The sequence below is a fragment of the Delphinus delphis genome, chromosome 12 (genome assembly GCF_949987515.2).
Source record: "Delphinus delphis chromosome 12, mDelDel1.2, whole genome shotgun sequence".
NCBI lineage: Eukaryota > Metazoa > Chordata > Mammalia > Artiodactyla > Delphinidae > Delphinus > Delphinus delphis.
Genome location: NC_082694.2, coordinates 34,091,882 through 34,117,107, shown reverse-complemented (window position 1 = coordinate 34,117,107; position 25,226 = coordinate 34,091,882). Strand labels below are relative to the sequence as shown.

At 41.4% G+C, this 25,226-nt stretch overlaps 1 long non-coding RNA gene across 2 annotated transcripts in view; it reads left to right on the top strand.

Moving 5' to 3' along the window:
* LOC132435411 (uncharacterized) overlaps nt 1–12,730 on the top strand; it is a 31,965-nt gene extending 19,235 nt beyond the window's left edge. Inside the window, exons 5-7 of one of the 2 annotated variants that reach the window (XR_009521532.1) lie at nt 4,536–4,621; nt 9,297–9,455; nt 12,480–12,730. This is a non-coding gene — a long non-coding RNA (uncharacterized lncRNA). The remainder of the gene's footprint in view (nt 1–4,535; nt 4,622–9,296; nt 9,456–12,479) is intronic. The other variant, XR_009521531.1, reaches the window with a different exon arrangement.
* The last annotated feature ends 12,496 nt before the right edge of the window (nt 12,731–25,226 follow it).

Genomic DNA, 25,226 nt, shown 5'->3' with positions numbered 1-25,226 from the left:
AATTTAGGTAAAGCAAATGTAAAGATCCTCGTACATCTTTACTCAGAATGCTAGGATTGGATTATAAATGAAAGAACCAAATATTGCTGAGCTTTTAGAGCGATGGTATTTTGACACACGGGAAGCGTCTAGTGTTTCATCTCTCACCTTAACTGCCTTGATTATTAACCTAAACATCATACATATGCTCAAATGCAGCAATTTCTCTGTCCTGGGTCCAGCCTGTCTTCTGGCAAGAGATTGGGGTTGGGACTTAATTCCTTTTTAGAGAAAAAAAAAAATTCTTTTCCCTCCAAATAGCTTAATGATTTTAGCTTTTCCATTTTTAAAGCTCATCAAATCAATATTTTCCCAACACAATGCTCATTTAAAACACCATCAAATAACACTGCGGATACATATTGAAAACGTATTTTAATGGTTTTGTTTGTTTTGGCAGCAAACTAACCAAGGACGATTAAATTAAAAAGAGACTTTTAAAAGTTAGAGATTGCCTTTTTAACGCTTATTAAAATCAGCATGTTACATGCCTGTCTTTGAATTAGCGCTACACACTTGATTGCCATCATTAAAACTAGTTGTTTGGGTGCTGGTCTGTGATGGCTCAAACCCTTCCTCAAAGCCGATTCTTACTAGTTATTAACTTGACGTCTCTTTTCATTGAAATTAAAAAGAAAAAAATCATTCTGGCCCGTGGAAGAAACAGTCACCAAAACGTGAAATAGCTCAGTGAGACAGCAGTATGAAACTATGAAAAGACCAACAGGTAAAAGAACTACAGTCACATCTAAAACATATTCAGGAAAAAAAAATCACAACGACAACACAGAAGCAGTCCATTGATTATATTTCATGAATGCCTTAAAACAAATGTTTAAACAGTTTTCTGAAACAGTGCAGAAAACCCCTGCATGCTCCACTGGCTTGCAATGACAATGGCCTATTGCAATGTAAAACACGCTGGAGAATAAAAAGGTGCTTTTTGTTACCATTTTATCAAAGCTGTTCATCTTGGAGCTGCAGGCAGCATTTTGCTGGAATTGCAGATATTTCTCTGTCCAGGCTCTTTTGTTTGTGCATCTCATTTGCATATATTTATCTCCAGCTGAGGGTGCTTTCTGCTCATTAAGGCCTCCCTTCCCATTATTTCATAAGCCAGCTGCTAAGAGGGATTTCACCTGTGGTGACTGAGAAAAGAGGGGTGAAAAACTAAATTCTTCATAAAAAGGAAATCTTCTGAGTCTCTTCCCCTATAAATGGGCACCATTTGTGTTAAACAGCCTCTTGTCATGATAGATGCCTCCGGAGGTCAGGGGTTAAAGTTGATTGGAAGGTCAGCAGTAAAACAACAGACAAACCAGACGCCAAACTGGTTCCTTAGCTGTCGGTGGGAGCTGTGGTGCAAACAGGTCTTGAACCTTTTTCAACCTCTAATAAAACAGGGGATGAATCTGAAGTGGATCAACCAGGCCCCTGAGGCAGCAGCACAGAAAAACACAAATAATATCGATATCAGGCAGCCACAGGAAACAATGGGGCATTTCTCCGTGCTACGTGCATACTGCTATTGTTTCAAGGGCTGGGGAATTAATTCCACTTATTTATTTAAGGCGTGTCAACTCACTGCCTAAACCTGTTTCAGTGTCAAGATGAATAAAACTTTTATGGCTCATAAAATAGAGCCATTCATCTCAATGCTCTTTGTGGTGCGGGTTTTTTTTTTTTTTTTTTTTTTTTTCTGGCACACTGAGCTAGGCCTCTGCTCCTAGATGGTTACATCTGAACTGTTGCTATGATCCACACCATATTAGAGAACAAAATGATTTCACCGGCAAATGGATCTCAAAAGAAATGACACAGGATGGCATTTTAGCTGCGATATAATAGTCCCCAAATTCCTCTGAAATCCTCATCATGCACTTGTATCTGTTTTGAGCATGCGTTATTGACAAAGCAGAAGTTTTGTTATTTTAGAGGAAAGTTAAAAATGCTAACAAGAAAAAGTTAGTTTTCTGGAATATCATGCATTTCATTTGACTTTAGAAATGCAACCTGGTTAGGGTACCTGTTTCCCATTCAGCACCTTTAGCCCAAGTTTTCACTGCTGTGTACTCAGTTTGCCCTGACGGAATAATTCAGATGCCTTCTTTAGCTCCACAGCTTTGAATTTTTTGTTTGATTTTGAACAGAAAATGCCAAATATAAATGGAAAAGAGGATGCATTTCAGCGCATTTTTGCATTATACATTTTTCAAAGTTCAGCTGTAGAATCAATTTTACTTTGGATTTCCTACTGATGACTTTAATAATAATATAATACTAATAAACAAGTTAACATTTATGAAGTGCCACACACAGTGCTGAGCACACACATGTTCTCATGCAGTTGTTAGTGATAATTCAATCCAAGCCACAGAAACCCATTTAGAATAATAATGATACTCTTCAGTACCCAGACCATACCTTAGAAAACAAAAAAAATTCCAATCAAACAATATCATTCTAGCAGATGCTTTAACAGGGAACATCATGGGAACCAGATTGCTTTATATTAAGATGAGCAAGAAGAAACAACTCCATGGCATTTCACAAATTCTCCAATCACGGGTCAAATCTCACACATCACAGCTCTTTGCTCTGTTGCAATGTAAATTGATTTGTGGGTGATTCACTTACTCTGTTGTCCCAGGTGCTTTGCTTTTGAGATCTCCAGTGAATATTGTAGCCTTTACTTATGATGCCGGGTTATTTCTAATTTAGTCAGTCGGCAGGTCAGTTTTTCCACGTGAATTCAAGTTTTTCCAGCAAGTAGATTATTTGAGGATAGCCCAAACAGAAGTTGTGCTTTCACATTTTGCTCATGGGTGAAGATGTGGCCCTGGGGAAAGAGGGGTTCGGTTTCTGGGTGCCAAGCACTGCTTAAGATTCAGCTGCTCTTTCTTTCCCATTTGAACTGGTGCGTGTACCAGAGCTCTGCATAGGGGTGGTCCCTTTACCAAGCAGACCTGTTTGAAAGTGGAATTGCTTTCAAGTGGCCACCAGACCCTGAGAAAAATATTTCAACTCAAAATTGATTAGGTTTTGGTAATCTATGGCAATGTGTTCTCATTTAAGCACGGAACAGGAGATTTTTCTTCTATAACCCATTACAGTTTAAAAAACGCAAGAAGTCTTGCTACACACAAGACGTTCAACTTGTGGTCGGAGAAATTTTCCAACTTATTAAATGTTGTTTATATCCTCCTCTTTGTACACCGTCTGCCTTCCCAGAGCTCCCTCTGTATCCGAGTTACCAACTTTCTTTCGGACCTTTCACATTAAATTTAACCCCACTCCCATCTGGCAACCTAGACCCTCCAAGTGACTACAGCAAAAATACACAGTTTACTCCCCCCCAAGTCTGCACTCTCGTCCCTCGTTTTTCTTTTGCTCTAATCTAATCACTAATTCTTAAGCTTGGCCAAATAGTTAAAAATGTTAAGTGCTAGCAAGGCCTTCTACCTCCCCCTCATATCTGTCTCTGTTTATGGAATGGGCTCAGTTTCCTCCTCTTCTCCTTCGGCCTGGGGTCTTCGGGTCAGAACACTGTAAATACACACAGCTCTGGCTCGACCCATAAATCTGAGCAAAGGGCAGGCTTATATATTCAGATAAGCACGGGTTGGGGCGGGAACATGGAAGGAGAGCGAACCAGCAGAATCTGACGCTCTGCAGCAATGTTCAGAAAAGAGAAGTGAAAAGGCCAGGAATCTTTAGTGGGGAGGGAAAAAGATTTTTATCTCGAAACATCTCTCCTTATTTCTAAAGGATGAGGTTGGCACTGCTTCCTCTTCTTCTTTTTTTTTTTCTTCAATTTTGTACTTTTTCCACATTGCTTATACTCACATCCTTACTGAACATATTATCTTAGAGGCAATCAAATTAAACAATAAATTTCATTTATTTCCAATGTCCTTTTTCCTTTTTAAGTGTATTGGCTTGTGTTTTGAACTTTGTATATGTGGGGTGTGTGTGTGTGTGTGTAATGTGAATTAGAGTCATTTTCCCAGAAATTCTCTTCTTCTGGAATTTTTCAAACCTAAGGTCTTTGCCTAAATAACCATGTTGTTAGTCACCACATTGAATCCCAAAATAAAACGCGGCTGAAGGAGCTGGGAATGACAAAGTGATACATAAATGCTTACATAGCCTTCGGTCTTTAAAGCTTCTACTTGATTTCCAAATTCAAGTCTTTTCTGTTGGGTTTTCAGATCTCAAGATTTTCTGTGACTCCTGAAATACCGCCCTTCTTGGGAGATGTGCCCCTTGTGGACATAGATATTGTCGCAATGGAAAATCTTGAGCCAGGTGACCATGGCTGAAAGCGTACTTTCTACCATTCATCTGCCCTGACTCTGCCTTAGGGGCCATGAGCCACCCCATGAATTTGCCTCAGTCACTTAAGAATCTAGGAAATGTGACACTTGCTTTGTTTTCAATCCAGGTTTTATATTTTATCATACACATATATACAATTTTTAATCTCATTTCTCTAGGTTATTCTTTTGGCAAATAGAGAACTCATATTCCTCAAAAGGACCTTCTTTTCTTGGGTTGAGATATTCGTGACAATTCCATGTAGGTAAGAGAATTTTATGGGAAAAACTGCCAAGAGAGTAACGGCGCTGGCTGCCCAGACCGTTTTCTATGTTCTAGCCTCACCTTCGACAAATAGAAATGATAATAATAATGATCACCATTTACTGAACACTTACTTTTGGAAAGCAATGTGCCAGGTGCTTTATATGCATATTAATTTAAATCCTTATAACAGTGTGACACATGAAGTATTATAGTCTCCATTAATGAATGAAAAACTCTGGTTGGAAAAGTGAAGAAACGTCTCCCAGAACGTACATTTAAGCTTAGCATTTGAACGTGAGTCTGGCTCTAGAGCTCTGTCTTCTGAACTGCCTCTCAGGGCCTCAGGTTCTGCGTCTTCAGGATGTGGGTCTTGGGTGGAACGGAGTCTATTTAGCAGGGTATTCCATGTCTGGGTTGACTTTCTCTGCCCACACCTCTCCTGAAGCTTAGTCCTGGCATTTTCAACAGCCCTCTGGTGTCATGGCCTGGCTCTCACAGACCTCCTGCACTCATGTCTGAAATGGAATTCATCGATTCCTCACCCAACCTGCTTCTTCTCTGTGATCCACGTAGTGTCCTCTGGGAGCACCGTCCAGTCTGCTCTGTAGTTCAAGCTCAAGGCTCTGCCAGCTAGCTCTCTCCCTTCTCACCTGCCATGATCATCAGCCGACCTGGCAGAGCAGAGACACGTGCAGGAGACATTACTGTCCCACTACCTGGGTTTGAATTTGGCTCCCCTATTTACCAGCTATGCAGCATTGGACAAGGTGTTATATTCCTCTGTGCCTTGATTTTCTCATCTGTAAAATGGGGTCCAAAATACTACTTGTTTCATAAGGTTCAGTCTCCTGGTATCGTTTGACTGAATTGTTAAAATAACCTTCAGACTCGCTTCACCAGAGTTATCATTATAAAATAATAGCCATGATACCCTCCTGCTCAAAAAAAATTTTACTTCCCTGTTGCCTCCAGGCCTAACTATGGAGTCAGGCAAAGGCCTTCATAATCTCCTGCCACTGGCCTTTCCAGGATCATTTTCCACCATGTCCCCCTAAGCAATTTGTGCCCTGGCAGCAAAAAATTATACACGTGGTACGCTTTTGTGCCTCCACACTTTTGACTGTGCTGTGCCCTCTACCAGAAATGCCCTTCCTTTCCGTTTCTGCCTAGTGATGGGCACTTATCTTGTATGGCTCAGTTCAAAAGTCACCTATTTTTTAGGGCAGCGTAAATTGAGTCAGTCACTTGTAGAGTGTATTCCTCTGTTTTAGAACCTAACACGTTGAATGGTAATTATATGCACTGTCATTATATGCACTGTAACCAGTAGGCTGGGGACTCCTGTGGGCAGAGACTGTGTGTTTTCCAACTTGATATGTTTTGTTCTAGAACCTCATATATAGTGGGAGCCTCCAAATTTTGATTAATATATAAAATGTTATTCCTCACTCTAAAAAATTACTTAAAGTAAATAAATGTGTATCAAATGCCTGTAATGTGTTGACTCGTTGAATTAAATCTTGTTAGCTTGAGATGAGAAAGACAGTGAACTTGTAACAAAATTAAATTAAAAACTCAAGAGCATTTAGGAGTTTGGGATTAACAGATTCACACTATGATATATAAAATAGATAAACCACAAGATATAGCACAGGGAACTATATTCAATATCTTATAATAACCTATAAGGGGAAAGAATCTGAAAAAGTTTATATATATATACACATATACATATATATATAAATAAAACTGAATCACTTTGCTGTAAATCTGAAACTAATACAATATTGTAAATCAACTATACTTCAATTAAAAAAACCTCAAACACCACTGAATTGTTCTTACTGTCTCCAAGATGAAGCCATCATATTTTTTCCTAGTACACATGTTAAATGTTACATTTTTTGACACCTTAGGAAACTCTGATAATGGAAATTCTTTAGAATATCAGTGAAGTCTCTATATTTTATATATTTCATTAGAAAAAGAGCCAGTTTTTTCCTTATGTGCCTTTACTCTAAGCATAATACTTCATGGGAGGCAGTATATGAGTGATTACGACCATAGGCTTGGAAGCTAGAATGCCTGGGTTTAAGTCCCGGCACTGCCACCTACAAGCTGTGTAATTGTTGGGAACAGTTTTCTCAAAGCCTGTTCTCTTACCTGTAAAATAGGCATCATAGTAACATCTACCACAGAGGGTGTTTTGAGCATCCAATGAGTTAGTGCATCTAAACACTTAGATGAATGCCTGACTTACAGTAAATGCTCAATAAATATGCCCTGTTATCCAGTTGGTGTTTACAGGAGAGTCGCCTGGAATCCTAGTAGAAAGGCGAGGTCTATTTCATTGTCAGGGCACAGTGCAGAGAGGCGGGAGAACCTGGAGAGATGGTGAATTGGCCCATTCACCCGTGCAAGGACTAGGTATCCATTCAGACATCATTTCAACACATAAGCAATTTAATGTTTCATTTTGTCATTGACACATGGAGCTAAATCTAGGAACAAACCCAGATTTTAAGTTAGCAATTAGGACAGTTGGCTGTAGAATCATTCTGCCTGGGTTCAAATCCTAGCTCTATGACATACTGGTTGTGTGAACTTGGGAAAATGTTTTTATTTCTATAAGTTTAAGCTTTCTCATCTGGAAAAGGAGGAAAAAAAGACTAATTTTAACCTTCTACCTGTTGTGAGGAGTAAATGAAAACAAAACAACTTGACATGCTTATCGCAGTGCCTGTTGCATAGTGAGTGCATCATTTCTGTTAACCACCGTTTTCTTATTGAAAGTATCATTGTAATCTTTTTACTATACGATGTGCTTTTTTTTTTTTTTTTTTTTGCGGTACGCGGGCCTCTCACTGTTGTGGCCTCTCCCGTTGCAGAGCACAGGCTCCAGACGCGCAGGCTCAGTGGCCATGGCTCACGGGCCCAGCCGCTCCGCGGCATGTGAGATCTTCCCGGACCGGGGCACGAACCCGTGTCCCCTGCATCGGCAGGCGGACTCTCAACCACTGCGCCACCAGGGAAGCCCCTACGATGTGCTTTTTAAATTTACTTTACTGTGAAATATATCATACCCGTGTCTTGCTTTTTTCATTCAATGGTTGCAACAGGACTGATGTGGGTAGTTCTTATTCCATCAGTTTTACTGCTGTATAGCATTTTATTATACCAACACCCCACAATTAATTGTGTTATTTTATTCTATTGATGGGCATCTGGACTGTTATTAATTGATTTCTACTACAGACACTACTGCATAGAACATTCTTATATGTGCCCTGGTGCACATGTGAAAGACTGAAAGACGTTCTTTAGGAAGTTAAACCTAGAGTTGAGATTGTAGGACCGGTGAATACTCAAACTTACTAGGTAGTGGTAAACTGTCTTCTAAGTAGCAGCTCATGAAGGATTTTTTGACAGGAGATCATTACAAACGTATTTTGGGTCCTCATAAAGATTACTGTATGTTATAGTCAGTCTCTAAGATTTTATGGTTTCAAAATAAAATCCAAATGAGCCTCTTCTTTTGGTATTCACACCCTCGTGTGGTGCTCTCCCACACCGTACCAAGGTTGGTCTTTGTGACCAACAGAGTATGGTAAAAGTGATGGTACGTGTTACAAAAAACTGTAGCTTCTGTTTGTGGCATCCTTTCTCTTTCTGTCTCTTTTGAATCTTTCACTCTGGGGAAAACAGCTGCCGTATTGTGCAGCTCTATGGAGAAGCCCATAAGGTAAGGAACAGAGACTCCAGCCAACAGCCAGTTAGGAACTATAGTCTACCAAAAACCATATGAGTAAGCTTAGAAGTGGATTTTCCAGCCGCTCAGGGCTTGCGATGACTGTAGGTTGGTAGCTTGACTAGAATCTCATAGGAGACCCTGAATCAGAATTGCCCAGCTAGGCTGCACCTGGGTATTTGATGCACAGAAATTGTGTGAGATTGTAAATATTTGTTGTCTTAGGCTAAGTTCTGGGGTAATTTATTATTCAGAAAAGATAACTATACATATTGCATTAAAAGGCAAAAACTTCCAAGTTCCATTAAAGAATTTTTGAAATAAAGCAGGATATTAAAACAAATTTGAAAACAGATAATGAAAAGGTTGGTGCACTAACAAATGTAGATGTTTTTAAGTTGGTTGGTCATGTAAAAAAGCACCTTGAGGGTGGGAAAGCAAGGATAATTTATGATTTATAACCTGCAGAAACATGTTTACATGTCTTCAAATTTTTAATTTGATCTGTATTATTAATTATTAGAGTCTTTTAGATGTGTGTATAATGCAAAATATTCATTATAACATAATAGCAAAATAATAGGCATCATCTAAACATACATAAATAAGAGAATCATTAAGTAAGTAGTATATCCATTCAATAGAGTATTAGAAAGCCGTGAAAAGAAATATATATAAAGTAATGACATACTCCCAACGTAAGTTAAGTGAAAAGGGCAGAATATACCCTACAATCAGTATAAAACCAACTCTACAGGGATTTAAAGGTGAAAGTGGGCATCTCTCAGTTGGATTGTGGGGTTTTGTTTTCTTCAATAAACTTTTTCTGGGCTCTGTAAGTTCTTTCTAACAAACTTGTGTTATGACTTTATTATTAGGAAAACGCATTTACCACCTGAGGAAATTATTCTTGGTTTACTTTTAGCATTACAAAGAAATGAGGACCACAGACTTCTACCTTCAAATTGGAAATAGCAACCTTATCAAACAGATACCGACAGCAGAGCATCTGTAAAGTTTCTGGATGCTGCTTCACGTTGACTGGCTTCCTTCTAAATCATCTTGGTCTTTGGACATAATCAAGGTCTTTTATCTTGTTATAATTGATGATCTTGTTGATTTCACTTATATAAACAAATGTAATTTATGTGTTGTTTTGTTGACATCAGAGCTTCTGAAAGAGAATCTGAGGATAAATTCATGGAATAGTCTAAACTTTCATGTGATTACAGTTTGTATTCTTCAGCATCTGTTCATGAAATTGAGAGGAGGAAGAATGAGGTAGATGAGATTTCATGGAGAGGCAATGTGGTGGTGAGGGCTGCCTAAGACCTTTCAAAATGGGAAGTGTGTTTGTCTAAGGCAGCCAATGGTGGCATAATTGAAGGAAGGGCTTTGTTAGGTTGAATGGGGTCTAGAGTCACTGTCTGAAAAATGGTGCTTCATAACAGAATAAATATGAATCTTTTTTTTTTTTTTTTTTTTTTGCGGTACGCGGGCCTCTCACCTTTGTGGCCTCTCCCGTTGCGGAGCACAGGCTCCGGACGCGCAGGCTCAGCGGCCATGGCCCACGGGCCCAGCCGCTCCGCGGCATGTAGGATCTTCCCAGACCGGGGCACGAACCTGTGTCCCCGGCATCGGCAGGCGGACTCTCAACCACTGCGCCACCAGGGAAGCCTTGAAAATTTATTTTTGATAATAGTAAAAGAAAATCTTAAAACTTAAGTATTTAACTAGACTAAAAATATATTTTGTTCTTAAAATTCCCTTTATAAAAATATCTTTGCCCATTAAATTAAACTTGGAAAGACCTTGAAATACGGTACTAAATTTGAAAGCGTTAACTAAAGTCCCACCACTTAAGGAGAACTGCTTCAACATTTTAGTGTATTTATTCTGATATTTATATTCTCTACGCATCTCCATTGCATACTGTGCTTCTACCGTCATGCTTTATTGTTACTGTATCTTCCCTTCTAGACCATCAGGTCTGTGAGGACAGTGGCTATGTCATTCTAACTTACCATCCTTTCCTCAGTCCTTAGAGCAGAGTAGGTACTTAATAAACACTTGTGGAATGGCTAAACTGTTTGGACTACACAAGGAAAAGAGAACAGCCAGGAACAAGTGAATAAGTTAAAGCAAAGCTCTATGCCAATTGAGACTATTGGCAATTTGGAATGCTGTTCTCAGTACCAGGTGTCACTGAGGACAGACACCAGGTGCCACCTGAGTGTGCCAGGGCCTGTGCCAGGTGAACGTTCAGGGAAGCTTTCTGTGAGGGTGTTCAGTCATTGCCAAGGAAAGAGTAGTTTTCTGAACTCCAATGGGGCAACCAAGAAGATGGGGCTTGTAACTGAACCTTCAGAATTAGGAGTAAATCATCATGGCTTCTAGGTTTATTTGAACCATCTAATACCGAACCACATTTGCTTCTCAAAACAAAGAACTGTTTTGTTTTATCATGTACAGAATACTGATCACAAATATTTCAGGCTATAAGAAAAAATATTACCAGTTATGGCAAGCACTGGAAATTTATAATTTGGTTACTTCATACAGATCTGATCATTCTAACATCATGTTTCCAAGCATTATTTTATTAAGCACTCCATTTATAGGGAATCATGTAGCCAGAATTTATTGTTTGTTTAGATTTTTCCAATGCCCTCATCACTGAGGTCCCTGGTTGCATGTGTAGAAGATTAAGAGATACAATAAACTAAAAAGAATAGACCAAGCAACACATACTAGATCTGGGTCAAACTAAATAAATATGTCTACTTCTAAGTCCCGGAGTTCAACAAGAACAAAAACAAACTCCTACATATAAAATAAGGAAAATTTTCATAAGAAAGAGATTCAGCCTTAATTTGATCTGTTTGCCCAGGTTCAGCAGTTGTTTAATCTAGAAGCCAGTATCCATAATTATTTTATATTTTCCAATTATACTTTTGAAAATAATATGGGCCTCAAGGAAGCACAACCAAGAAATTAAAATTCCCCCAGGTGTGAATTAAAGCCAAGGCATGTGTTTTCAACTCAGAACAAATGATCTTAAAATCCTGTTTGCATCTGCTATTAATAAAATCGACAAGAACAAAATACAGCTGAATGCAACTCTTCCTAGTGTCAGGTTAAAAGCCAAATTCCCTAGGTTTAATTTCTCTTTGTGTGAGGGTGGACAAATTGCTCAATCTCTTTGCAACTTGGTTTTCTCTCCTGTAAAGTGGGGGCAATAATAGTATCCATCTCCTTGGGTTACTGTGAGACTCCCATGAGTTAATGCATGTGCTGGGCACAGGATAAGAACTATATAAAAACTAGCTGTAATTATTACTAAACAGTGAAACAAAGCACCTGCCTACTGTTACGTATGGTGTCATCTTCTTTTGTCTTGACAACAGAACACCCTAGTCCATCTCTGCAGCTTTAGTCTTTCACATTCATTCTTAGCTTAGATTGTTCCCTTCCTCCTTCCCTCCAAGAATGTTTCCCTTGCTCTTCTCTTGGCCAGATCTGACCCATTTTGACTTACCCTATAAAGTATCAATAATAGGCTAGGGCCAGAAAATGGCTCAAGGCTCATGTCTCTGGAAATTAGTGTTTTTGTATTTCCTGACATTCTCGAATTAGCAAGGGTACCTCAGAAGACCTGATGCACTTTAGAAATCTATAAGGTAGTAAGAGCAATCTCTGCAAATGCTTCTCTTCTTAAAATAAACCTCTTCAAAAATTTTTGTCCCAGAGCACAGGTGATGGAGTGTCCCATTTGGCTATTATTTTTCAAAAAGGGGAATAAACGGGGCTTCCCTGGTGGAGCAGTGGTTGAAAGTCCGCCTGCAGATGCAGGAGACACGGGTTCGTGCCCCGGTCTGGGAGGATCCCACATGCCGCGGAGCAGCTGGGCCCGTGAGCCATGGCCGCTGGGCCTGCGCGTCCGGAGCCTGTGCTCCACAACGGGAGAGGCCACAACAGTGAGAGGCCCGCGTAACCGCAAAAAAAAAAAAAAAAAAAAAGGGGAATACACGGAAAATTCTCTGCGTGAGGATCGTCACTGCCATGACTGTGCATCAAGAAACTGAATACAGTTGTTCATTCCTGGCAGATCTGAAGGCAGAAGCCAGTTTCCCATTCTGTGTCCTCTCCACTCGCCGTATCGTCATGGCAAGGGCCTGCAGTGGAGAGAGGTCCAGGCATAGCAGCAGCCGACATCTCGGCCTTCCACCCGTGACTGCAGGTTCTATCACGTGGACCAGTCACTTCGATTCCCAAGCCTCAGCTGTCTTGGCACCATTATGCCAGCTGAAACACCATGGCTGCATCAAAGCAGGGACGTGGTCCAGGTGGCCTTGTGATGTCCCACCCAACTCAATTCTATGACTCCCTTTACTTGTTTTACTGTGAGAACATTGTAACTTCTCCTCCCAAGCGTAATGCCTTTAAAATCTAGACCTCAAATAAAGAAAAGTCTGCCACAGACTTTCTTCTGGATTTCTTTGCCTTCAGCTGTGGCACTGAAAAGCTTCTTGAAGAGAAACTTTTCTCTCCTCCCATACAAGGCTATAGTAATCTTCCTAAATGCCATTTGGATCACTTTACTTCCGTGTGTAAAATCCTTCAATTGCTCTTCTTTGTGTGGGGGGTGATAGAGCAGTATGTGGCATTCCTACCCTTCACGTGGGCCCCTGGGGTCCACTGCTCCACGGGTACCCTGGGCTCTGGCCCTAACAAGCTGGACAATTCCCCTCCTTTGCCATCTCCTCTCTCCTCCATGCCCTGCTTTTGGATGGATTCTTTCCTCTGAAGTTAACGTGCTTCTTCGCTTTCTCTGCTTGGCTAAATCCTTCTCCTCCTATACATTAAACTCAGGCACCTTGTCCTCTGGGAAGTCTTCCTGAACCTCAGAGGGGGACAAGATGGCCCTCGTCTGTGCCATCTGACCCTCCTTGCTGCCCCTTGCAGGGAAGGCCATTCTGCGTTGTACCTGCTTTTTGGTGTCCCTATTGCCCACTGGTCTGGAAGCTTCTGAAGACAGGGACTGGATCTTGCATTTTGGCAACTCCTGCACCCAGCCCAGAGTCTGGTTACGGTAACAGGGTCAGTAAACGTTTGAAGCCTCAATTTGACAAGATCTTCCTCGTGATAACTAGGGACACTATAAACCTGGAGGAGATTATAATTAGGTATGTATAGCTGGTGGAAAACTGTTCCCAAAGAATTTAGAGAGGACAGACCTAAATCAGACAATAAATGTGTGATGACTTATAAGAATTAGAAAGGGTGGGAGGTAAGATGCAGAGATTACTGAACGTGGGAAGGATTCCTTCAACAGGTAACACACCCAAATGATTCAGCTTTGAAACTGATGAGGTGTAAAATTCTGCTTTTTGGTCTAACAGGTCATTAAACTAATACAAATTGTGGGAGGAGAACTTGTCTGGAAGTGACCCCAAATGAACCAAGACTGTGATAGGAACTGCCCACAATTTTATTATTATTATTTTTAAAATAAATTTATTTATTTAATTTATTTTATTTTTGGCTGCGTTCGGTCTTCGTTGCTGCGCATGGGCTTTCTCTAGTCGCAGCGAGCGGGGGCTACTCTTTGTTGCGGTGCACAGGCTTCTCATCGCGGTGGCTTCTCTTGTTGTGGAGCATGGGCTCTAGGTGCGCAGGCTTCAGTAGTTGTGGCATGCAGGCTCAGTAGTTGTGGCGCACGGGCTTAGTTGCTCTGTGGCATGTGAGATCTTCCCGGACCAGGCTCGAACCCATGGTCCCTGCATTGGCAGGCTGATTCTTAACCACTGCACCACCAGGGAAGCCCCTATTATTATTATTATTGGCCACTGTGTATTGAGCACCTACTATCTATGGGGCATTTTCATCAGATGCTTTAAATTCATAACCTCATTTATTAAACCCCACAGCATCTCTATGATGTAGGTAACATTAGCCCATTTTGTGAACAAGGAGACTGAGATCAAAAGGGAGATTGAGGTCACACAGCTTGGAAGAGACAGCACCGATGGGGTGACCCCCAAAGGCCACGGATTAAAGGAGGGGCAGCCTCACTTAATCTGCACTATCTCATGAAGGGGGAAAGGTTGGTTCCATTCTGAGAGCCCATTTGAAAATGGTCATAGACCAAGTAGAGCACATTCCCAGTGGGGAGGCTGATGAGGATTTAGAGGTGACAATCACACCCTTGTCTTCTCAGATTTCAGATTCACCTGAGAAACACACAAAGAAGTCAGGTAGATAGAAATCCAAATGTCAGCTTTTTCGGAAAGAACTTGAACTGTGGTTAAACAGACATGTGAATCCGGTCCCCCAACCCAAACACTAAGTGTAGCTGCCAGAACCACAGGCCTCTGCCTAGAAGGGGTTAAGCCTGCCGGGTAAGCTCAGCACAGGCAGGGAGAAGGTCATACTCTGCAGGCAGGTGGGTCTGCTACCAACCCTGTGTGTACTCAGCCAGGAACGCTCAGCAACGTTTCCTAGATTAAACAATCAGGCTGCCAGCCAATGTGACTCTAATTCTTCTCAGAGAAACATAAAACCAGGGAATGAAGTCCTTGTCCCTAGCAGTGGCTCGAATTCTAACTGACGTATCAATGAAACCAAAGGGTGAAATGATGTGATGGTTAATTTTATGCATCACCTTGGCTGGACAGTGGTGCCCAGTCATTTGGTCAAATACCAGTCTAGATGTTGCTGTGAAGGTATTTTTTAGATGTGATTAAAATTTAAATCAGCAGACTCTGAGTAAAGTCAATTACCTCCAGAATATGGGTGGGCCTCATCCAATCAGTTGAAGGCCTTAAGAGCAAAGACTGAGGTCTCCTGAAGAAGAAATTCACCTCAAAGCTGCAATACCAACTCTTTCCTGAATTTCCAGCCTGCCTTGCAGACTGCAGCCTCTCTGGTTCCCACAACTGCATGACCCAATTCTTTCTCTCTCTTCCTCCCTCTCCCCCCACCCCACCTCTCTCTCTCTCTCTCTCTCCCGCCCCACGGTGTGTGTGTGTGTGTGTGTGTGTGTGTGTGTGTGTGTGTGTGTGTGTGTCTGTGTGTATTTTACTGGTTCTGTTTCTCTGGAGAACCTTGCTAATACAGTGTTGAATCTGCTGAAAGGTTAAAGTGATGGCCATGAAAGCCATGTTCAAGTTTTTGATGGGTTCCCATAGGATAAGGTATTGGGTTTATTCAACGTGTCCCATCAGTGTGGATTATCTGAGATGCCTGAGCATCTGAAACGGTTTAAATAGTGCCTGATGGCCCTTGTCAGTGGTGCTATAGAAAAGATGCTCATATTATGAAAAAGCTAAATCAGATGGCTGGCTGCTAGGGGTACTTCAAACTATTTTGAGGGCAGTGACATTACCTTATGCTTCTGTTAAATAAATATAATGCAAATTTCTCCCCATTTTAACATTTGTGAGGTTCTCTTACGTCTGTTAATTTACTAGTTTTCCCATAGTGCCTAGCACATAACTAGGCAATTATGGAATTGAGTCGAGACGGTAATAATGGCAAATTAAGAACCAGCTTTCAACTTTAACCTGTATTTCTCTATTTTCTTCACTATGCTTTGTCCCTATGTATTTCTTTTAAAGCACTAGCTTTTTATGAACAGCGTATTGGTAATGTTCTATTATTACTTGGTTATTTAATTATAAATTAAAATGCATAGCTCATAGGATTTCTGACCAGAACTAAGCAAGAAATTAAAATATACAAACGAGAAAATAAACCAATTTGGAAATAACACTTCTCTGAAATCAATTATATTATTTTCATAGGGAACACAATTGGAAGCAGATCTCTGTCTGTTGAATTCATCCAAAAGAATAAAAGTTATTGGAATACAAAAAGTACTGTCTCTTCAAATGTTAATGAACACCAGCTTTATCATTTCTAGAGAAGAGGGTTTTGCTTTTACTTTTCCGCTTCCAGTGAAACATATTACTGCCTCCTGCCCGGGAAAGGGCCATCGTCTTATTTACTTATTTATTTTATTTTATTTATTTATTTAACTTCTTTATTAGAGTATAATTGCTTTACAATGGTGTGCCAGTTTCTGCTTTATAACAAAGTGAATCAGTTATACATATACATATGTCCCCATATCTCTTCCCTCTTGCATCTCGCTCCTTCCCACCCTCCCTATCCCACCCCTCTAGGTGGTCAAAAACACCGAGCTGATCTCCCTGTGCTATGCGGCTGCTTCCCACTAGCTATCTGTTTTACATTTGGTAGTGTATATATGTCCATGCCACTGTTTAACTTTGTCCCAGCTTACCCTTCCCGCTCCCCGTATCCTCAAGTCCATTCTCTAGTAGGTCTGCATCTTTATTCCTGTCTTGCCCCTAGGTTCTTCTGACCATTTTCTTTTCTTTTTTTTTTTAAGATTCCATATATATGTGTTAGCATATGGTATTTGTTTTTCTCTTTCTGACTTACTTCACTCTGTATGACAGACTCTAGGTCCATCCACCTCACTACAAATAACTCTGTTTCATTCCTTTTCATGACTGGTAATATTCCATTGTATATATATGTGCCATATTTTCTTTATCCATTCATCTGTTGATGGACACTTAGGTTGCTTCCATGTCTTGGCTATTGTAAATAGAGCTGCAGTGAACATTGTGGTACATGACTCTTTTTGAATTATGGTTTTCTCAGGGTATATGCCCAGTAGTGGGATTGATGGGTCATATGGTAGTTCTATTTTTAGTTTTTTAAGGAACCTCCATACTGTTCTCCATAGTGGCTGTATCAATTTACATTCCCACCAACAGTGCAAGAGGGTTCCCTTTTCTCCACACCCTCTCCAGCATTTATTGTTTATAGATTGTTTGATGATGGCCATTCTGACCGGTGTGAGATGATATCTCATTGTAGTTTTGATTTGCATTTCTCTAATGTTTAATGATGTTGAGCATCCTTTCATGTGTTTGTTGACAATCTGTATATCTTCTTTGGAGAAATGCCTATTTAGGTCTTCTGTCCATTTTTGTATTGGGTTGGGTTTTTTTGGTATTGAGCTGCATGAGTTGCTTGTATGTTTTAGAGATTAGTCCTTTGTCAGTTGCTTCATTTGCAAATATTTTCTTCCATTCTGAGGGTTGTCTTTTCGTCTTGTTTATGGTTTCCTTTGCTGTGCAAAAGATTTTATGTTTCATTAGGTCCCATTTGTTTATTTTTGTTTTTATTTCCATTTCTCTAGGAGGTGGGTCAAAAAGGATCTTGCTGTGACCTATGTCATAGAGTGTTCTGCCTATGTTTTCCTCTAAGAGTTTGATGGTATCTGGCCTTACAATTAGGGTTTTTTTTTAGCCATTTTGAGTTTATCTTTGTGTATGGTGTTAGGGAGTGTTCTAATTTCATTCTTTTACATGTAGCTGTCCATTTGTTCCAGAACCACTTATTGAACAGGCTGTCTTTTCTCCACTGTATATTGTTGCCTCCTTTATCAAAGATAAGGTGACCATATGTGCGTGGGTTTATCTCTGGGCTTTCTATCCTGTTCCATGGATTTATATTTCTGTTTTTGTGCCAGTACCATACTGTCTTGATTACTGTAGCTTTGTAGTAGAGTCTGAAGTCAGGGAGCCTGATTCTTCCAGCTCTGTTTTTCTTTCTCAAGATTGCTTTGGCTATTCAGTGTCTTTTGTGTTTCCATACAAATTGTGAAATTTTTTGTTCTAGTTCTGTGAAAAATGCCGGTGGTAGTTTGATAGGGATTGCACTGAATCTGTAGATTGCTTTGGGCAATAGAGTCATTTTCACAATGCTGATTCTTCCAATCCAAGAACATGGCATATCTCTCCAACTATTTGTTTCATCTTTAATTTCTTTCATCAGTGTCTTATAGTTTTCTATGTACAGGTCTTTTGTCTCCTTAGGTAGGTTTATTCCTAGATATTTTATTCTTTTTGTTGCAGTCGTAAATGGGAGTGTTTTCTTAATTTCACTTTCAGATTTTTCAATCATTAGTGTATAGGAATGCCAGACATTTCTGTGCATTAATTTTTTATCCTGGTACTTTACCAAATTCATTGATTAGCTCTAGTAGTTTTCTGGTAGCATCTTTAGGATTCTCTATGTATAGTATCAAGTCATCTGCAAAGAGTGACAGCTTTACTTCTTTTCCAATTTGGATTACTTTCATTTCTTTTTCTTCTCTGATTGCTGTGGCTAAAACTTCCAAAACTATGTTGAATAATAGTGGTGAGAGTGGGCAAACTTGTCTTGTTCCTGGTCTTAGTGGAAATGCTTTCAGTTTTCCACCACTGAGGACGATGTTGGCTGTGGGTTTGTCATAAATGGCCTTTTTACTGTTGAGGAAAGTTCCCTCTATGCCTATTTCTGGAGGGTTTTTATCATAAATGGGTGTTGAATTTTGTTGAAAGCTTTCTCTGCATCTATTGAGATATCATATGGTTTTTCTCCTTCAATTTATTAATATGGTGTATCACGTTGACTGATTTGCATATATTGAAGAATCCATGCATTCCTGGGATAAACCCCACTTGATCATGGTGTATGATCCTTTTAATGTGCTGTTGGATTCTGTTTGCTAGTATTTTGTTGAGGATTTTTGCATCTATGTTCTTCAATGATATTGGCCTCTAGTTTTCTTTCTTTGTGACATCTTTGTCTGGTTTTGGTATCAGAGTGATGGTGGCCTCGTAGAATGAGTTTGGGAATGTTCCTCCCTCTGCTATATTTTGGAAGAGTTCGAGAAGGATAGGTGTTAGCTCTTCTGTAAATGTTTGATAGAATTCGCCTGAGAAGCCATCTGGTCCTGGGCTTTTGTTTGTTGGAAGATTTTTAATCACAGTTTCAATTTCAGTGCTTGTGACTGGTCTGCTCATATTGTCTATTTCTTCCTGGTTCAGTCTCAGAAGGTTGTGCATTTCTAAGAATTTGTCCATTTCTTCCAGGTTGTCCATTTTATTGCCGTATAGCTTCTTGTAGTAATCTCTCATGATCCTTTTTATTTCTGCAGTGTCAGTTGTTATTACTCCATTTTCATTTCTAATTCTATTGATTTGAGTCTTCTCCCTTTTTTTCTTGATGAGTCTGGCTAATGGTTTATCAATTTTGTTTATCTTCTCAAAGAACCAGCTTTTAGTTTTATTGATCTTTGCTATCATTTCCTTCATTTCTTTTTCATTTATTTCTGATCTGATCTTTATGATTTCTTTCCTTCTGCTAACTTTGGGGTATATTTGTTCTTCTTTCTCTAATTGCTTTAGGTGTAAGGTTAGGTTGTTTATTTGAGATGTTTCTTGTTTGTAAAGGTAGGCTTGTATAGCTATATACTTCCCTCTTAGAACTGCTTGTGCTCTGTCCCATAGGTTTTTTTTTTTTTTGTGGTACGCAGGCCTCTCACTATTGTGGCCTCTCCCGTTGCAGAGTACAGGCTCCGGATGCGCAGTCTCATGAGCCATGGCTCACGGGTCCAGCCGCTCTGTGGCATGTGGGATCTTCGCGGACCGGGGCACGAACCTGTGTCCCCTGCATCAGCAGGTGGACTCTCAACCACTGCGCCACCAGGGAAGTCCTGTCCCATAGGTTTTGGGTCGTTGTTTTTCATTGTTATTTGTTTCTAGGTAATTTTTGATTTCCTCTTTGATTTCTTCAGTGATCTCTTGGTTATTAAGAAGTGTGTTGTTTAGCCTCCATGTGTTTGTATTTCTTACAGATTTTTTCCTGTAATTGATATCTAGTCTCATAGTGTTGTGGTCAGAAAATATACTTGATACGACTTCAGTTTTCTCTAAATTTACCAAGGCTTGATTTGTGACCCAAGATATGATCTATCCGGGAGAATGTTCCATGAGGACTTGAGAAGAATGTGTATTCTGTTGTTTTTGGATGGAATGTCCTATAAATATCAATTAAGTCCACCTTTTTTAATGTATCATTTACAGCTTGTGTTTCCTTATTTATTTTCATTTTGGATGATCTGTCCGTTGGTGAAAGTGGGGTGTTAATGTCCCCTACTATGATTGTGTTGCTGTCGATTTCCCCTTTTATGGCTGTTAGTAATTGCCTTATGTATTGAGGTGCTCCTATGTTGGGTGCATAAATATTTACAATTGTTATATCTTCTTGGATTGATCCCTTGATCATTATGTAGTGTCCTTCTTTGCCTCTTGCAATAGTCTTTGTTTTAATGTCTATTTTGTCTGATATGAGAATTGCTACTCCAGCTTTCCTTTGATTTTCATTTGCATGGAATATCTTTTTCCATTCCCTCACTTTCAGTCTGTATGTGTCCCTAGGTGTGAAGTGGGTCTCTTGTAGACAGCATATATACAGGTCTTGTTTTTGTATCCATTCAGCTAGTCTATGTCTTTTGGTTGGAGCATTTAATCCATTTACATTTAAGGTAATTACCAATATGTATGTTCCTATTACCATTTTCTTAATTGTTTTGGGTTTATTATTGTAGGTCTTTTCCTTCTCTTGTGTTTCCTGCCTAGAGAAGTTCCTTTAGCATTTGTTGTAAAGCTGGTTTGGTGGTGCTGAATTCTCTTAGCTTTTGCTTGTCTGTAAAGATTTTGATTTCTCTGTCAAATCTGAATGAGATCCTTGCTGGGTAGACTGATCTTGGTTGTAGGTTTTTCTTTTTCATCACTTTAAATATGTCCTGCCACTCCCTTCTGGCTTCCAGAGTTTCTGCTGAAAGATCAGCTGTTAACCTTATGGGGATTCCCTTATGTGTTACTTGTTGTTTTTCCCTTGTTGCTTTTAATATTTGTTCTTTGTATTTAAATTTTGATAGTTTGATTAATATGTGTCTTTGCGTGTTTCTCCTTGGATTTATCCTTTGTGGGACTCTCTGTGCTTACTGGACTTGATTGACTATTTCCTTTCCCATATTAGGGAAGTTTTCAACTATAATCTCTTCAAATATTTTCTCAGTCCCTCTCTTTTTCTCTTCCTCTTCTGGAACCCCTAATTCGAATGTTGGTGCATTTAATGTTGTCCCAGAGGTCTCTGAGACTGTCCTCAGTTCTTTTCATTCTTTTTTCTTTATTCTGCTCTGCAGTAGTTATTTCCACTATTTTATCTTCCAGGTCACTTATCTGTTCTTCTGCCTCAGTTATTCTGCTATTGATCCCTTCTAGAGAAGTTTTAATTTCATTTATTGTGTTGTTCATCGTTGCTTGTTTCATCTTTAGTTCTTCTAAGTCCTTGTTAAACGTTTCTTGTATTTTCTTCATTCTATTTCCAAGATTTTGGATCACTTTTACTATCATTATTCTGAATACTTTTTCAGATAGACTGCCTATTTCCTCTTCATTTGTTAGGTCTGGTGGGTTTTTATCTTGCTCCTTCATCTGCTGTGTGGTTTTCTGTTTTCTCATTTTGCTTACCTTACTGTGTTTGGGGTCTCCTTTTTGCAGGCTGCAGGTTCGTAGTTCCCGTAGTTTTTGGTGTCTGTCCCCAGTGGCTAAGGTCGGTTCAGTGGGTTGTGTAGGCTTCCTGGTGGAGGGGACTAGTGCCTGTGTTCTGGTGGATGAGGCTGGATCTTGTCTTTCTGGTGGGCACATCCACGTCTGGTGGTGTGTTTTGGGGTGTCTGTGGACTTATTATGATTTTAGGCAGCCTCTCTGCTAATGGGTGGGATTGTGTTCCTGTCTTGCTAGTTGTTTGGCATAGGATGTCCAGCACTGTAGCTTGCTGGTCGTTGAGTGAGGCTGGGTGCTTGTGTTGAGATGGAGATCTCTGGGAGATTTTTGCCGTTTGATATTATGTGGAGCTGGGTGGTCTCTTGTGGACAGTGTCCTGAAGTTGGCTCTCCCACCTAAGAGGCACAGCACTGACTCCTGGCTGCAGCACCAAAAGCCTTTCATCCACACAGCTCAGAATAAAAGGGAGAACAAGTAGAAAGAAAGAATTAGTAGAAGTAGAAAGAAAGAAAGAAAGAAGGGAGGGAGGGAGGCAGGGAGGGAGGAAGGAAGGAAGGAAGAAGGGAAGGAAGGAAAAAAAGAAAGAAGATAAAGTAAAATAAAATAAAGTAAGATAAAATATAATAAAGTTATTAAGATAAAAGTTAATTATTAAGAAAAAAAGAAAAAAATTAAAAACCAACAAAAAAACGGACGGATAGAACCCTTGGACAAATGGTGGAAGCAAAGCTATGCAGACAAAATCTCACACAGAAGCATACACATACACACAAAAAGAGGAAAAGGGGAAAAAATTATAAATCTTGCTCTCAAAGTGCACTTCCCCAATTTGGGATGATTCGTTGTGTATTCATGTATTCCACAGATGCAGGGTCCATCAAGTTGATTGTGGAGCTGTAATCCGCTGCTTCTGAGGCTGCTGGGAGAGATTTCCCTTTCTCTTCTTTGTTCTCACAGCTCCCGGGGCCTCAGCTTTGGATTTGGCCCCGCCTTTGCGTGGAGGTCGCTGAGGGCGTCTGTTCTTCGCTCAAGACAGGACGGGGTTAAAGGAGCCGCTGATTCGCGGGCTCTCGCTCACTCAGGCCGTGGGTGGGCGGGGCACGGAGTGTGGGGCGGGCCTGCGGCGGCAGAGGCCGGCGTGACGTTGCACTATCCTGAGGCGCGCCGTGAGTTCTCCCGGAGGAGTTGTCCCTGGATCCCGGGACCCTGGCTGTGGCTGGCTGCACAGGCTCCCCGGAAGGGGGGTGTGGATAGTGACCTGTGCTCGCACACAGGCTTCTTGGTGGCGGCAGCAGCAGCCTTAGCGTCTCATGCCGCCATGTTAGCCGCGGCTCGCGCCCGTCTCTGGAGCTCCTTTAAGCAGCGCTCTTAATCCCCTCTCCTCGCGCACCAGGAAACAAAGAGGGAAGAAAAACTCTCTTGCCTCTTCGGCAGCTACAGACTTTTCCCCGGACTCCCTCCCGGCTAGCCGTGGTGCACTAAACTCCTGCAGGCTGTCAGTCCTTTGCCGGCGCTCCGACCGAAGCCCGAGCCTCAGCTCGCAGCCCCGCCTGCCCTGGCGGGGGAGCAGACAAGCCTCTCCGGCTGGTGAGTACTGGTCAGCACTGATCTTCTGTGCGGGAATCTCTCCGCTTTGCCCTCCGCACCCCTGTGGCTGCGCTCTCCTCCGCCACTCCGAAGCTTCCCCCCTCCGCCACCCGCAGTCTCCGCCCGCGAAGGGGCTTCTGGTGTGTGGAATCCTTTCCTCCTTCACGGCTCCCTCCCATGGTGCAGGTCCCGTCCCTATTCTTTGTCTCTGTTTTTTCGTTTTTCTTTTGCCCTACCCAGGCAAGGAGTTTCTTGCCTTTTGGGAGGTCTGAGGTCTTGTGCCAGTTTTCAGTAGGTGTTCTGTAGGAGCTGTTCCACAGGTAGATGTATTTCTGATGTATCTGTGGGGAGGAAGGTGATCTCCGCGTCTTACTCTTCCGCCATCTTGAAGCTTCTCCAGGGCCGTGGTCTTGAACCTGAGATTTGAGACCATATAAATAGCTGATCTGGAAATTTCAAGGCAGTTTCATCCCCTTCCCTTTAGCATGGCTTCATGCCCTCCCCTTTTCTCCTTGAATGATCCTGTCAATGTTCTCGGTTTTGCCACTGTTGATACAGCCACTCTGTCCTGCCTCACTGGCTAAATTTGCACTAAGGACCAGAGGAGTCCTTTTGGAGCTCTGACATCCATCCCTTTTAAGATGACCTTGCAGGGCAGGAGGTATCATAGGAAGTCAGAGGCTGAGCGTATTAGCAAGACTTGCCCTTGCTACTTCATGTTGAAGATAACTCTAGCAAACTCTAGCATAGCACTGAGGCGACAGATACCATCTCTTCAGAAGGGGTGTTCAGCCCTGTGGCATTGTGAAGCCATGCCTGCTGGAGCGAACGTTCTCTCAGACCCAGACCTTTACAGCAAAGGTGTGTCCAAGTGTGGTCCCTGGACCTGCAGCATCAGCATCACTTGGGAACTTGTCAGAAATGCACTTTGTCAGGCCCCACCCCAGAATCTCTGGGGAAAGGGCCCAGCAATCTGTTGAATAAACCATCAGGGGATTCTGGTGCACACTCCAGTTTGAGAGCTACTGGTGTATAGCACTTCAGTTCCTCACAAACCCAGGTAAGTCTATATTTGGGGTTTTCAAAATAAGACCCAAATCACATTTCTGTGGAGTATTTCCTCAGTGAAGAAGGCTCTGGTCACGTCAAAACACAGTGAATGTGTGTATATTTGTGTGTGTGTGTGTGTGTGATTTGGGGATAGGAATGATAATAGGGAAGGCCCCATTCAGAGAGCTCTGGGATCCTGACTGCAGTGACCCCGTGAATAGGGCAGAGGTAATTTCTCAGGACCGTCTTCATCTGTTTGTAGGCCTGGATTCCTGGAAAATCTTCCCTCTAGATCCGTAGAGCAGGGATGGCCCAGCCTGGGCCTCGGCACGGTATAGCCTCAGGGTGTCCGGGCTGAGGGCAAGATGGGGTGGCCTGTTTGGCTGAGACTGGAGGCACTGGTATTCTCCTGTCCGCTTCCCATCAGGGAGGACGGGGCTGAGTCTGGAGGCCTGAGCATGAGTCCCAGACCCGCTTCTATTGGATGTGAGACCTGCAGCAAGTCCCATCTTCTCTGGGCCATCTGTGGGAGAACTGGTCAGATGGTGGGCACTTGGGGGTCATGATGGCGTTGACCACACAGGCCTCCTCTCTCCCCATTACCACCTGTTGTGCATTGAGGACTTTAGCAGAAGATATCTTCTCACCAAGGACCTCTCCTACCAGAAAAAAATGTTTATAAATTGAGTGATTTCTAGGTTCACTTTCGGCTCTAAAAATCAACAGGCAGGCCTAGGCTCGGTGTCCTAACTTTGAAGCCCCCCGTGGTGATGGGGTTTATA